Source organism: Hypomesus nipponensis, chromosome 19 (genome assembly GCF_054491055.1).
Source record: "Hypomesus nipponensis isolate SF chromosome 19, ASM5449105v1, whole genome shotgun sequence".
Classification (NCBI taxonomy): Eukaryota; Metazoa; Chordata; class Actinopteri; order Osmeriformes; family Osmeridae; genus Hypomesus; species Hypomesus nipponensis.
In genome coordinates, this window is record NC_140379.1 from 19,253,420 (window position 1) to 19,267,237 (window position 13,818).

The 13,818-nt window shown below is 42.9% G+C and overlaps 1 protein-coding gene across 1 annotated transcript in view; it reads right to left on the reverse strand.

Annotated features, from left to right (window-relative positions):
• cngb1a (cyclic nucleotide gated channel subunit beta 1a) overlaps window positions 1-13,818 on the reverse strand; it is a 104,940-nt gene that overhangs the window by 66,630 nt on the left and 24,492 nt on the right. The window lies entirely within an intron of this gene.

Below are 13,818 nucleotides of genomic sequence, written 5' to 3' on the forward strand. Positions count from 1 at the left end.
TCCCAATTACCTACTTGAAAAATTTACAGCGGGTACAAAATGCTGCTGCTAGACTATTGACAAAAACAAGAAAGTTTGATCATATAACCTCTACTCTTATCTCTTTACACTGGCTCCCTATCCAAGCCAGAGCTGATTTCAAAGTTTTACTACTAACTTACAAATCTCTACATGGATTGGCACCACTGTACCTCTCCGGTCTCCTTGCACCCTATTGCCCCGCAAGGACTCTAAGATCTCAAGATGCCGGCTATCTGGTAATACCCAAAATTAAGAAAAAAACTGCTGGAGGTAGGGCATTCTCATATAGAGCACCTCTTCTCTGGAACAAATTACCTGTCTCAATTAGGGAGGCTGATACTGTTTCGACATTTAAAACTAGATTAAAAACGTTCTTGTTTAGTCAATCCTATGATTGTTACATTTGTGTACTTTCTATGTAAACCTGGGGTGTGCGTTTGCCTATGTGTGTATCACATGTAACTTTTAAATTGTAATTTTAGCTTATGTTCACACTGCCCATTTAAATGTTACAAATAAAGTAAACCTGTTATTGTATATTGTTACTGTAATAGTTCCGTTGCTGTATATTTTTATTGTTATAGTTTACTAGTTGGAGACAACGGGGGGGCTGGTTGTTTTCATCCTTATTCGTATAAATATAACCTATTTTAGAGTTGTTTCCCCTGGAACAGATTTCATGTTCCAACCAAGGGGGGCTGTCGCTGTCTTGGTGTGTAGGGCTGCATCAAATACCCTCTTAGCTTTGTTAAATTGCTGCACTAGTCCACACTTGACCGGTGGGGATCTCATTCTATTACGACTGAAACTGTTAGCTGCTCCTGGCATTCTCTAATCCCTGTTCTCCTCTCTGTCCCCCCCACACATCCCCTGTGGTGTGGGGGGTCTGAGCTGTCAGGACCTGCCTGGTCGTCGGTCTACCAACGCTGGACCAGGTCGTCAACCGGAAACCAGCCTCCATGACGGCCAACAGCGAGTTTCCAGGTCCCATCCAACGTCTATAAAGCCAAACAATGGATTTTTGGTGTTTCAAAACCCATTGACACTGTATGACTATGTTTAGCTTGTGTTCTGCTCCTCTCTCTTGCCAACCGTCTCTGGAGGAGGGGATCCCTCTCTGAATTGCTCCTCCCAAGGTTTCTTCAATTTTTCTCCCGTTGGGAGTTTTTCTGGGAGTTTTTCCTTGTCTTCCTTGAGGGTTTAGGTTGGTTGAGGGGCAGTTCTATGGGCGTATGTGAAGCCCTCTGTGACATGCTTGCGTGTAAAAAGGGCTATACAAATACATTTGATTTGGTCCCCCTTTTTAAAGAGGGGAACCACCCCGGTCTGCCTGTCCAGAGGCACTGTCCCTGATGTCCACGCGATGTTGCCGAGTCGTGTCAACCAAGACAGCCTTACAACATCCAGAGCCTTAAGGAACTCCGGGCGGACCTCATCCACCCCCGGGGCCTGCCACAGTGGAGCTTTTCAACCACCTCGGCGACCTCAACCCCAGAGATAGAAGGGCCCCCCCCGATGTCCCCAGACTCTGCCTCCACGTCAGAAAGTGTGTTGTTAGAATTACGGAGGTCTTCGAAGTATTCCTTCCACTGATCCAGGACGTCCCCCGTCGAGGTCAGCAGCGCACCAGACCCACCGTATACAGTGTTGACAGAGCACTGCTTCCCCCTCCTGAGTCGCCAGATGGTGGTCCAGAACCTTTTTGAAGCTGTTCGGAAGTCATTCTCCATGGCCTCGCCAAACTCCTCCCATGCCCGGGTTTTTGCCTCCGCGACCGCCAAAGCCGTGTTTCGCTTGGCCTGCCGGTACACATCAGCTGCCTCTGGAGTCCTACCAGCCAATAAAGTACGATAGGCCTCCTTCACCTTGACGGTATCCCTCACCTCCGGAGTCCACCACGGGGTTAGAAGGTTACCACCGCGACATGCACCAACCGCCTTGCGGCCGCAGCTCCGGTCTGCCGCTTCGACAATGGAGGCCCGGAACATGGCCCATTCGGACTCAATGTCCCCCCCCACCCCCACCCCCCGAGACATGATCGGGGCTTTCCAGCCGTTCCCAGCAGACCCTCACATTGCGTTTGGGCCTGCCAGGCCTGACCGGCGTCTTCCCCCACCATCGAAGCCAACTCACCACCAGGTGGTGATCAGTTGACAGCTCCGCCCCTCTCCTCACCCGAGTGTCCAAGACATGCGGCACGACTACAAGTCGATCATCGAACTGAGACCTCGGGTGTCCTGGTGCCAGGTGCACATATGGACACCCTTATGCTTGAACATGGTGTTTGTTATGGACAAGCCGTGTCTAGCACAGAAGTCCAACAACAAAACACCACTCGGGTTCAGATAGGGGGGGCCGTTCCTCCCAATCATACCCCTCCAGGTCTCACTGTCAGTACCCACATGAGCATTGAAGTCCCCCAGGAGGACGAGGGAATCCCCGGGAGGAGCGCTTTCCAGCACCCCCCCAGAGACTCCAAAAAGGGTGGGTACTCTGAGCTGCTGTTTGGTGCGTAAGCACAAACAACAGTGAGGACCCGTCCCCCCACCCAAAGGAGGAGGGAGGCTACCCTCTCGTCCACCGGGGTGAACCCCAATGTACAGGTGCCGAACCGAGGGGAAACAAATATTCCCGCCCCGGCTCGACGCCTTTCACCAAAGGGCAACTCCAGAGTGGAAGAGAGTCCAGCCCCTCTCAAGGAGACTGGTTCCGGAGCCTATGCTGTGCGTCGAGGCGAGGCCGACTATATCTAGCCGGAATCTCTCTACCTCGCGCACCAGCTCAGGCTCCTTTCCCGCCAGCGAGGTGACATTCCACGTCCCAAGAGCTAGCTTCTACAGCCGAGGATCAGACCGCCAAGGCCCCCGCTTTCGCCCGTCTCACACTGCACCCGACCCCCATGATCCCTCCTGCGAATGGTGAGCCCACTGGAAGAGGGTCCCATGTTGTCTCTTCGGGCTGTGCCCCACCGGGCCCCATGGGAAAAGGCCCGGCCACCTGGCGCTCGCCATCGAGCCCCACCCCCGGGCCTGGCCCCAGGGGGGGTCCCCGGTGACCCGCTTCCGGACAGGGGCAACTGAGAACCATTGTTATTTTTCTTCATGATAGGTTTTTGAGCCATGCTTTGTCCGGTCCTTCGCCTGGAACCTGTTTTCCTTGGGTGACCCTACCAGGGGCATAAAGCCCCCGACAGCATAGCTTCCAGGATCACTAGGACACACAAATCGGGACGTTCATTAAAGTACATTGACATTTACAAAGTACCGGGTGACTCGAATGCAAACTCTGCTAACAACGGTTTATTTTTCATAGTTCGACGTTGAATATGATGTAGCCTACCACCTGAAAAACTTAAGTTGGCCTAGCCCTACTAACAGATCCCATGCTAATGCCCTGGGTTGAAAAATGAATATGCCTATTATAAGAATCACATCCAAAACGAATGACATTATCTTCTACGGCCAAGACAACAATCTTTCTCTGTTGCACTGTCCCCACTCAGCTTCTACGTAAGTTCACATGCTGCAAGTTTTCAGGCACTGATAAGCGCGCTCTGATGATTTGCATGTTAAACAAACAATATTCTTAATATGTAGTACATTGTAAGAGATACTAAATACCATCGGCATTCGGTTACAACAGGACTGGTGATACGAGTCTTAATATTAGTAGGCTATTAGCGGCTGATGTTTTAGTTGAAAATCTTAGTTGGGGACAGCCCTACCGAAAATATGCTCCCAAAAACATAAATAAGCTTTACATCTATTTAGAAAAGAATAGGCTTTATTTGTCATTGGGCATTAGATACTCAACAAAATTTTATTGTGCAACCACAAAAAAACAATGCTTTCATCCACATACACCCTTCAACCACGATGCTTGCACGCACTCACACATGAATATATAAAAACATAAATAGTTGTGCTGTGTGGGGGGTAGGAGGGTTGTGTGGCTATTTAGTTCTGTAAACTACTAGTAGCCATGTCCAAACAACCGAAAAGCTCATCAAAACACGGCCAAGATGCAAAGGCATATAGGGGAAAACTTGGACCACAAGAAAATGCGCAATATTTCGAGAAATTACGATTTATCGGCGGTGTAGATCCCTACGAGTTAGCTCCCTCTTGGATCCGTGACGACTTGGTTGAGCATTGCCAACCACAAGCGCCTCCTTTACACTGATAATCTCTGACATTCCTCTCCCTGGTTTTAATAACTTTTGGAAGTCGATAATATTGCAAATGTTTTTCTCGATCTGTCCTATTGGTCCGATGTTGGGTGTATGCTTCAGTGCCTGTGCTTTGTTGTGATGCGGAGTGCCTCCAATATGGCGACTTCCCGTCTGATTACGCGCCGTGAAAACTCTATACATTTAGGAGACCGGTGAAAAAATGGACCTAATCTCTATGATTTAAACGTAATTTTAAGTGTTTCCCTTCTCGTGATATTTTCAGGCATTTAGCCTACCCATATTGCATTCATTCATTCATAAAGAACCCCTGTTGAAACTTATTCTAACAACGACGTTACCGGCAGTAGCTTTCTCAAATGGATTCGCGATTCAAATAGTACCATCTGCTAACTGAAAATATGCCCCCCAAAACGTAAATAACCTTGACATTTATTTAGGGGAATATCCCTCATACGGTTTAGGCTCAAATTAATTATTTTCATGAACAGAAAGTTTAGACTGTGGCAATGAAGTTCCGGTTAGTAGTCAGAGTTTTACCTATTGCAAGACTTTTGAATTAAGTAAGCAAGGGGAGTGCCGAACATGTTCGGTAGCCATTTGAAATCCTAAACAGCTGTGGATGTTTTTGTTAGCTACTAACAATGTTGGGGTAGTTACTCAGAAAAAGTAACTAGTTACAAGTTACTTCTGAAAATTGTAACGAGATTACTAGATTATTAGTATACAAGAGTATACTGCATTTGAAAAGTAACTTCACTACTAGTTACTTTCAAATTTTTTAAGCAAATGTCCAAATTTACCGCAAAGATACATGGTCAAACATCATGGCCCTTTCATCACTTTATTTTTCAATTTTCATTAAAGGGCATGTTTTAGCCTTTCCACATAGTGTATTGTAATTGTAAACGTGTAAAACAAAATGGCATATAAAACTCAGCCATTCACTTGAATGAATGTTAAGCCTGTCCACACTATCTGAACAAAGAAATATGCCTCACTTTAAAATCTCATTGAGTTGACAGCAGTTGAAAGACACCTCTCGCCTCGACATACAGTCCATTTTACTGTAATATTTTTGTCCCTTCTATTTAGGGTTGCCAACTTCCTCAGCCCCAAACGCAAATAGTTTTTGGAGCTTGAAACAAACAAACATAGCCTTTTGTCCAATAGGTAAAACGTTGTCTAGTGAATGTCTATGTCAACAGAGCTCCTGGGTAACTTAACTTAGATATACCAGAAAATATAAAAATGATTGAAACCATCATTCACCAAATTCAGTCAGGTAAATCGCCGAGGCCAGGAGTGCTTTTAGATTGTGATGGTCGTCTGCACTGGCGATGCAAGGCCCTTCACGTTAATATTTCCATGCACTCGCGGTCCCTTCTGACACGCGCACCTGTTCGCAGTTCACTGAATATGAATACCGGCCGGCGAGGCTGTGATTGGAAAATGGGACTGGAGCTGTCCCGGACGGGACAAATCAAAATCACCCATAAATCGGGATGTCCCGGACAAATCGGGATGGTTGGCAACCCTACTTCGATTAACAAAGTTAAAATAATGAGAATGTCGCCACTGGCTGAACCCTCCTATCTCCGTCTCATCCATTTTCCCGCTTCCCTCCTTCTACGCCAACCTAGCATCATGTAATACTGGGTTGTCGGTAGGTGCGTTCGACTTCATGCAGCGCTGGCGTCATCTGCAGCCGCCTGCAGCCCGGCTGACTTGAAGCAGCCAATGGCATTCTCAGATTCAAGGCAGCCACCTGCAGCCAGCTGCGGCGCTGCATGAAGTCAGCTCATGTCGAACGCGCCTAATGTCTATGCACCAGCAGCTACGTCACTCAAATCACTCAAACCTGTCTCTGTGGCAACGGTGACCAGACAAGCAAGCACACAGGCAAGCATGCAAACGCCACTAAAAGAGAACTTTTCGAACCGGCAAAAATGGCTTGGGGAACGCAGGAAAGCGCGTTCCTGAGGTCTAGTAAAGTAGTGTAGTTACCAATATTTTGAGTGTAATGTGTTACTTTACTTCGTTACCTATAATAGTAGTATCGTTACTGTAATCCGTTACTTTGTAACTCGTTACCCCCAACACTGCAAAACAGCAGTGAGAATGCTGAAATCCTGAATGGGGATAGCTGACCATGCTAAAAAAGCTGAAAATAGTAAACATTTTGTAAAAGTTCTAAGATGAAGCTTCAAAGCGCCTTTAAGGTATTTTTGAAAGGGGCTGGAGCTGGACAAGGCATAAAACTACAGAAAAGAGAAGAAATATGCAAAAAGAGAAATAATTCAGAATTATTTGATAATTAATTGAAAGATGTAGAAACAGAAAAAAGTTTGAACAGTGGAACAGTGAAGACCGTTGGCCAATTGGATTGGTTCCTTGTTTTCCTTTAACGTAGCAACCGTTGGTCATTGGCAACCTTTCTAACCTAGAATCTAGGTTTTAGGTTCAAGGTGGAGAAACTGATAATGTGTGCCTGCACACCCAGTCCTGTTCAGACACTGAATTTAAAGATGACGTAAAAATTATAATCCATGGTGCAAGGTTGCCGATGTTGCCGTTGTCCCTGATGAGTTTGTTATACTTTTAAATTAAATCTCGTCACATTACGTGACTTTGTTGTGCAACTGTAAAAGCTACTTAAACTCAGATTAAAATGCTGCTGCTGCAAAAATATGAAACGCCGAGTTAGTCAAAATTAAATCAATAAATAAATAGGTAAATGAATAGATAAATACATACATAAATAAATACGGCTATGAAATAAACTCTGAAATAAAAAAAGATGGTAATAAATATATAAATATAACATTATATAATTATATAGCTGAATCCATTTACCGACATCAATAAATAAATACATTTATTTATTTAAAAATTATGTTTTTGTAAAGACAACATGTATTTAATTCATGGGACTTTTATTTCCTAATGCCACATTTATTTATTTCTTGAGAATTTTACGCACCACATTTTTTTCCACATGTATTTCCACACCACATTTATTTCCACTCCACATTTATTTCAGTGCTGTATTTATTTCACATCTCACATGCAAACGAGAGGGGCGTGGTTATCGTCAGACCAACGCAGCAGATAGCTATGCTACCTGTATGGGGGTGACAGTGGCATCGCACTGCTGAAAAGCATACAATGTAGACAAGCTTTGCCCATAATGTCTGTGTCGTCTCTGCCTTTGTATGGGAGTGATGGCGGTGACTTATTAGCCTACGTGTGGGGACTTGATCTTTGATAGCTATGAGGTTGCGCTGAAGTTACCTTTATAAACATGGCTTTCGCTCGTGTGACGTGGAACTCGTCTGCAAAGCTAACAATCACTGCCAACACATGTCTTCCTAGGTGTTATGTTGGCTATCACCGGTCTCGAAGTCGGCAACTGTAGGCCAAGTGGCTGGCTATCCGGCTAGCTAGCTGACAAAATAATAAAAGGACGACATCAGTGTGGCCATTTTAGCAAGAGCTAGCTACTGTAGAGCTAGTAGTGTTGTGCTGTATTGGCACATATGAACAGCCAAACCCGTTTTGTCACTGAATGGTCATTAAAACGAGTCCAGTGGTAGTGGTTTGATTTAAAATTGAATAATTCCATAAACCTGTACCTAATATCTGGGTTTGGTTATTGTGTACCGTGTTGAATGGGTCTTGGTCTTGACACGTCTTGGTTAGTTGCAACTTTAAATTGCCAATAATAACAAAGCGTTAAGAAACTTGACTTCAATTTGAAGCAGTAGCCTAGTGTAAATCCAAAGGTATGGGTAATGTCTGGAATGGTCTGGCTTCACTTCAGATCTCGTCTCACTAAATGGTAATGCATGGCATAATGGTGAGGCTAGATCGTTATGTGCCTTATCGACCTAGTTATCCACATAATAGCAGCGCGATGTAGCGGTGGTGGCAGTGATTGTCTTCTTTGTTGCTAGCTGTGTTAGCTAACATTACCTGGCACTTATCACTCCCCACTACCTGTACATCTTGCACACGAACAGTGCTCGATAAGTCTCAAACTATTTAAGACTTCAATATCTATGTTCTGTAGAGCACTTATCCGCCCAAGTACCTCTACAATCTCTCTCACACCTCTACTATCTGTGCCAAAATAATATATCCTGACAAGCCATGCCGTTCGGCAGTGCGATTCCACTGTCACCCCCATACAGGTAGCATAGCTATCTGCTGCGTTGGTCTGACGATAACCACGCCCCTCTCGTTTGCATGTGAGATTTGAAATAAATACAGCACAGAAATAAATGTAGTGTGGAAATAAATGTGGCGTGGAAATACATGTGGAAATAAATGTGGCGTGTAAAAGTCCCATGAAATAAATGTTGTCTTTACAAAAACGTCATTTTGAAATAAATAAATGTATTTATTTATTGATGTCGGTAAATGGATTCAGCTATGTAATTATATAATGCTATATTTATATATTTAATACCATCTTTTTTTTCAGAATGTATTCCTTGGCCATATTTATTTATGTATTTGTCTATTTATTTACCTATTTATTTATTTAATTTTGACTAACTTGGCATTCCATACAAAAAAAGCTGAACAACAGTATTGTGGATATTAAATAATATAATGCTACACCTAACCAGCGGATCTTTTCGTGCAAGTGTGTCAAAGTGGTATTTGTACAGACTGTATTCACACTGACAAGGCATTCATCGTCATCATCGTCCATCTGACTTTAGCCAAAGCGAAGCTAGAGAAAGGATGCAATGGGAGATTTCCTACAGTAAGCTAGATACTAATGGATGGGCAAACAATGCCTTGTTAAGCTTTGCAGGTTTCTTCCGGATTGTGCCGGCCCAAAGAGCCGAACTTTCGAGAAGAACTTTCGGCACATTGAAAATGCACCGCGTTATCTAGCAGTCGTTTAAACTGGCTGAATGATGCATAGTGGTTGTCTCCGACGGTAGACTACCCTACGTTATTTATTATTTGAATTAAGGCTACATGTGTTCATTTTTATCTGATATTAGTGCTTACACATTAAAATGTTGTGATACATCTGTAGGTCGATAGAATTGTGTCATTTTCTTACATTAAAAGTTAAAGAATTTCTTCCAGGTTCCCTTCACTGGGGCGCGAACTCCGGAATCCAGAAAAACAAAACAAAACACTCCTGAACAGAAACGGCATAAAACTTATATAAATGCATTAGTATTTTTTTTATCAAGTCGTCTTATATTGTCTTTTGTCACGCTACAACATAGACTTATATATTAGCCTAGTAAACACAGCTACTTTTGTCTCCCAAGATGGCGTCCTCATTCATTTCTATGAAAAGTGCTCAGTGGCAGCGCAGTAAGCAAGCGAAAGTTGTAACAATAAAACGACCATAACAATTTTGTGACCAGACAGACATGATAACCACATCTTCCTCATCTACCTCATCTTCGTCTTTCGCCAGATATTATAACAAATTATATTAGGCTATAATTACGTTTGTCATGCCATGAGCACAATAACGATCATACAAAATGGTTAAATCTGCTTTAAAATAACGGAAATAAACGCTACAAACAACCGTCGTGTGTGTGCAACCATTTGTAAAACTTACTACAATAAAGCAGGCAACTAGATTATCAAGCACTTTCTCCTTGTTCTCATTCAGCTCAGGTAGGCTAAATCAGCGATTTACTAATGTCCCTTTTGTGATCGTCCCCTGTTCGTATTGGCGAGCACGTTTCCAGGCAACTTTGCTTGACTAAGCACATAATTGGGATGCTAGTTTACCCATTTGGGATTGGTTTCAAATTTAGGAAAAATCGTTTTAGAAAAAGTATTCAATGAAAAAGCTAGTAGCCAGCTTTGAGAATGCAATACCACCTACATCCACCGGGGCTGTTGCCTCGCGGCAGCCCCCATCAACAGCGCAAGACACAAACCAACGTAGCCTACCTGCATTCTTACAGCGCAGTAGCAGCTAACTACTGGATACCACTGTAACTAACAGGTGAGAAAGTTGGTGATACCAAATACCGATTTGTGTCAGAGTGAGTTGAGTTAGGCTGCTGCTTTTATTTTTGCAAACGTGTAAGATTATCTCTTGCTAGCGAGAGCTATCTTAAATCCATTCCCAGCTGTCACTAGTCATAGATAACACACTGTCGCTAGTTTACACTCGAAATTGAAATAAAAGCATGAGCATAGAAGGCAGCATATTTAAACTTAAATGAGTTTGTTGATCGATTTGCTAGAAATCATCACAACCGGAGAATACAGCTGCTGTAAACCATGAACAGCCTCAACAATAAAAAGGACGAGCTAGTGATATTTTTCATCTTACATCTTTAGTTTTTCCTGTTTCCTATTTTGTTTCCTGTTTTCCTATTCGTGTCCAGACAGACACGTTCAAATATGTTCTTAAGAATAACAAATAGGCCTAAGCTAACAAACAAAAAAGACACTCACACACGTCATATTTTTGCTTTTCTCTCTCTTTATGTATCAGGGCTCCAGACTGCGACCCATAGAGTTAATATAACTAGAGGCAGCTACTTCTGTCGTCCAAGATGGTGTCCCCATTAATTTCTATGAAAAGTGCTCAGTGGCGCAGTGAGGCAAGCGAGAGCTCCTAATGGACCGCGCCATCTTTCCAGACCGACTCCGTTCTTGCAGAAGCTTGTTCCTAGCTCCGAAACTCATGCATGCTTGCAACTAGCTGTATACGTCATACTTTGCGACAACCAGTCGCGAGCTTGTGATCTGGAGCTAAGGCATTGCAGAAAACTGTCAGAATGTGGTACAAGTCCGATCAAGAAGCAGATAGTCTACATGTGAACTTTACGAAAATCAATATTAGTACTGTAATATTATACGTGCAGGGCCTATACGTTGTTCTTTTTGCTTCGTGTTTATAGTTTAACTGCTTATGTATTGTGTCGGATAAATAAACAGTAAACCTGAATATCTGGCTCTGTCCTTGTTCTAGCTTTGCAAAGCAAATTAAGGCTATACCTTTGTAACTATTATAATGATGATGAGTGTTGTTTACTATTACTATCTTATTGTTAACGCCATCGTTGTGGTGTTAACTGACTTAAAGTTCTAACAATATAACGACCATAACAATATTGACGTTATCAGACATGATTTATTCATCTTTGTCTTTGCCTCAGAATATCATGTCGACAATATATAATGACGCCGTAACATGCCACGATATTATAACTAATTATATTAGGCTATAATTACGTTTTTCATGCCATGACCATAATAGCGTTCATTACAAAATGGTTAAATCTGCTTTAAAATAACTGAAATTAACTCTACAAACAACAGTCATATGTGCAACCATTTGTAAAACGTGCTACAATAAAGGCAGGCAGCTGTAGATTATCAAATCCTTTCTCCTTGTTCTCTTTCAGCTCAGGTAAATCAGCGATTTTCTGATGCTCCCTTTTGTGCTCGTTCATTGTTCGTATCCGCGAGCACGTTCCCAGGCAACTTTTGTTGACGTAAGCAAATAAATTGGCTGCTAGTTTACCCATTTCAGATTGGTTTCAATCTTAGCAAAAATCAGGACAAATTGTTCTATGAAAAAGCTAGGAGTATGAGCCAGGTTCGAGAATTGAACAAAAATTATTGGGGGAGATAGTTTTAGATATGTTGATTGGAGTTAATAGAATAAAAACGACCGGACGAGTCGGGTAGAAAATCGGAAATGCAATACCACCTACATCCACCCGGGCTGTTGCCTCAAGCCGAGAGTCGAGGGGTGGGGGCTTGCTGCCATAGACATATCTACGTGTCATATATATGGCTTGCTGCGACCAAATGGTCGCATCAGAGCCTGTTAAGGATAGCCTTGCCACTCCCTATTAAGCCCCATTGTACCAAATTTAGTTTCAGTTCCACCAGAGTTCCACTGGGAGTGATCGCGAGCGAGTGCATGTTGAATGGGATCTATGGAGCTAAACGGCTAAATTTGTCTCTTTTGCCTGATTGTCGTTGAGAAATCTCCGATTTGATTGTAGTTTTTGCATGTTCAACATGGATTATAGGTCGAAAGTTGAATGAAAGAGTACTTATGTCCTTCTGATTTCTTACAGGGTGAGTCGTTGTTGCCTATAACACGCTAGCATTATGCTAATGAATGCTGATTGGTTAGTGAAGGACTGATACGACCAGAGCTCTTGCTTGATGGCATCCGAAGCGGAATCACCTGTCAGCTGTGTTGTTGATGCCCTGAGAGAAAAAAGTAAATTCAGAGTAAGTTCAAAGTTCAAAGTAAGTTCAGAACCCGGAAGTCGTACGATGTGTATGACGTCAATTACATTTTCAAAAGCTTTTTAGAACAGAAAGGCGACTTTAAAAAAATCTAACAGCCAGCAGTGTGTATTTTTTTTGCCTCCCCTTTTGAATTCAGAATTCAAATTACTAGACAAAAAATGATATCCTGAGAAAAGTGGATTTTGAGGGGTATAGCTCCATAGACCTCCATTCAATCTGCACTCGCTCGTTAGCGCCCTCACATGGAACTTCAACCAGTTCAGAACCCGGAAGTTTCCCGAGAGTGGCAGTTCTCTCTATATTAGACATTCTCTGGTCGCATTTTGCGACCAGTTTTTGAGACAGTCCAAGCATTTTTTACAAACACTCGCGCATGTGCGACCTACACATTTTGATTTCATTGGGTGTGCACTGTCAGCACACGTTAGCAACAACGCATAGATACGACGTCCTAGTCAGACAGCGATATCAGTGTTCCTTCTGTATTAGTACCGTAGCTAGGAAAGTCTAGGAAAGTTAAGGCTATTTTCACTAGGTAACTCTAAACCTAGCTAAAACTCTTGGAAAGTTTAGGCTTTTAAAAAGTTTAGTTTTTCGCCAAGTTCCTACGAACGTCGTAATCTGCCAGACAAGTGGGTTCCCCTTCGTTCTTTTGGTGAGCAGTTTCACGAGCCCTTGTTACTGTACCTGGCATCATGGAGCCTACCACTAAATACTTATTTAGCACTAGCGTTGCTACTGTATCCCTCCCTGTGTTTGAGCTGTTGCGCTGTTATACTCAGCATATCATGTTGTGGTGTCGGAGGACTGATTGAAAAGTGCATCATACATTTAAGTCATTTAGCTAAGACTTTCATGTACAGTACGTAATGTCACATTAAATAATGTATTTAAACTCAAGCTTATATGGTGTGTCGCTGTATATCAGTTGTAAAAATGACAGTAAAAAAAACGGACCCATCTGCAACCGACGCAGGCCCACCACAATTTCCCCAGAAATTGTCCCAGGGGCGATTCTAGGATCAGACCTTTAGGGGGGTTCAGCCCCCAATGAGAATGTGACATGAATGCAGTGCCTTGCAAAAGTGCTAAACGTAAACCCCCTTGCTGATATAAATCCCTAATTTCGCTGAATAACAATTGATACATTTATGTATTATTATGCAAAATATTTAATGAAAACAAGGATGTCCCTTTCTTCATTAACTACCAGCATCAAATGATAATAAACAATATATTGCCACCCCAAATAAAAGACTGGCCAGAGCTGGCCCGCCCAGAAATAATATCCTGGCTATGCCCCTGGTTCTGTGGGTAAAATGAACATACAG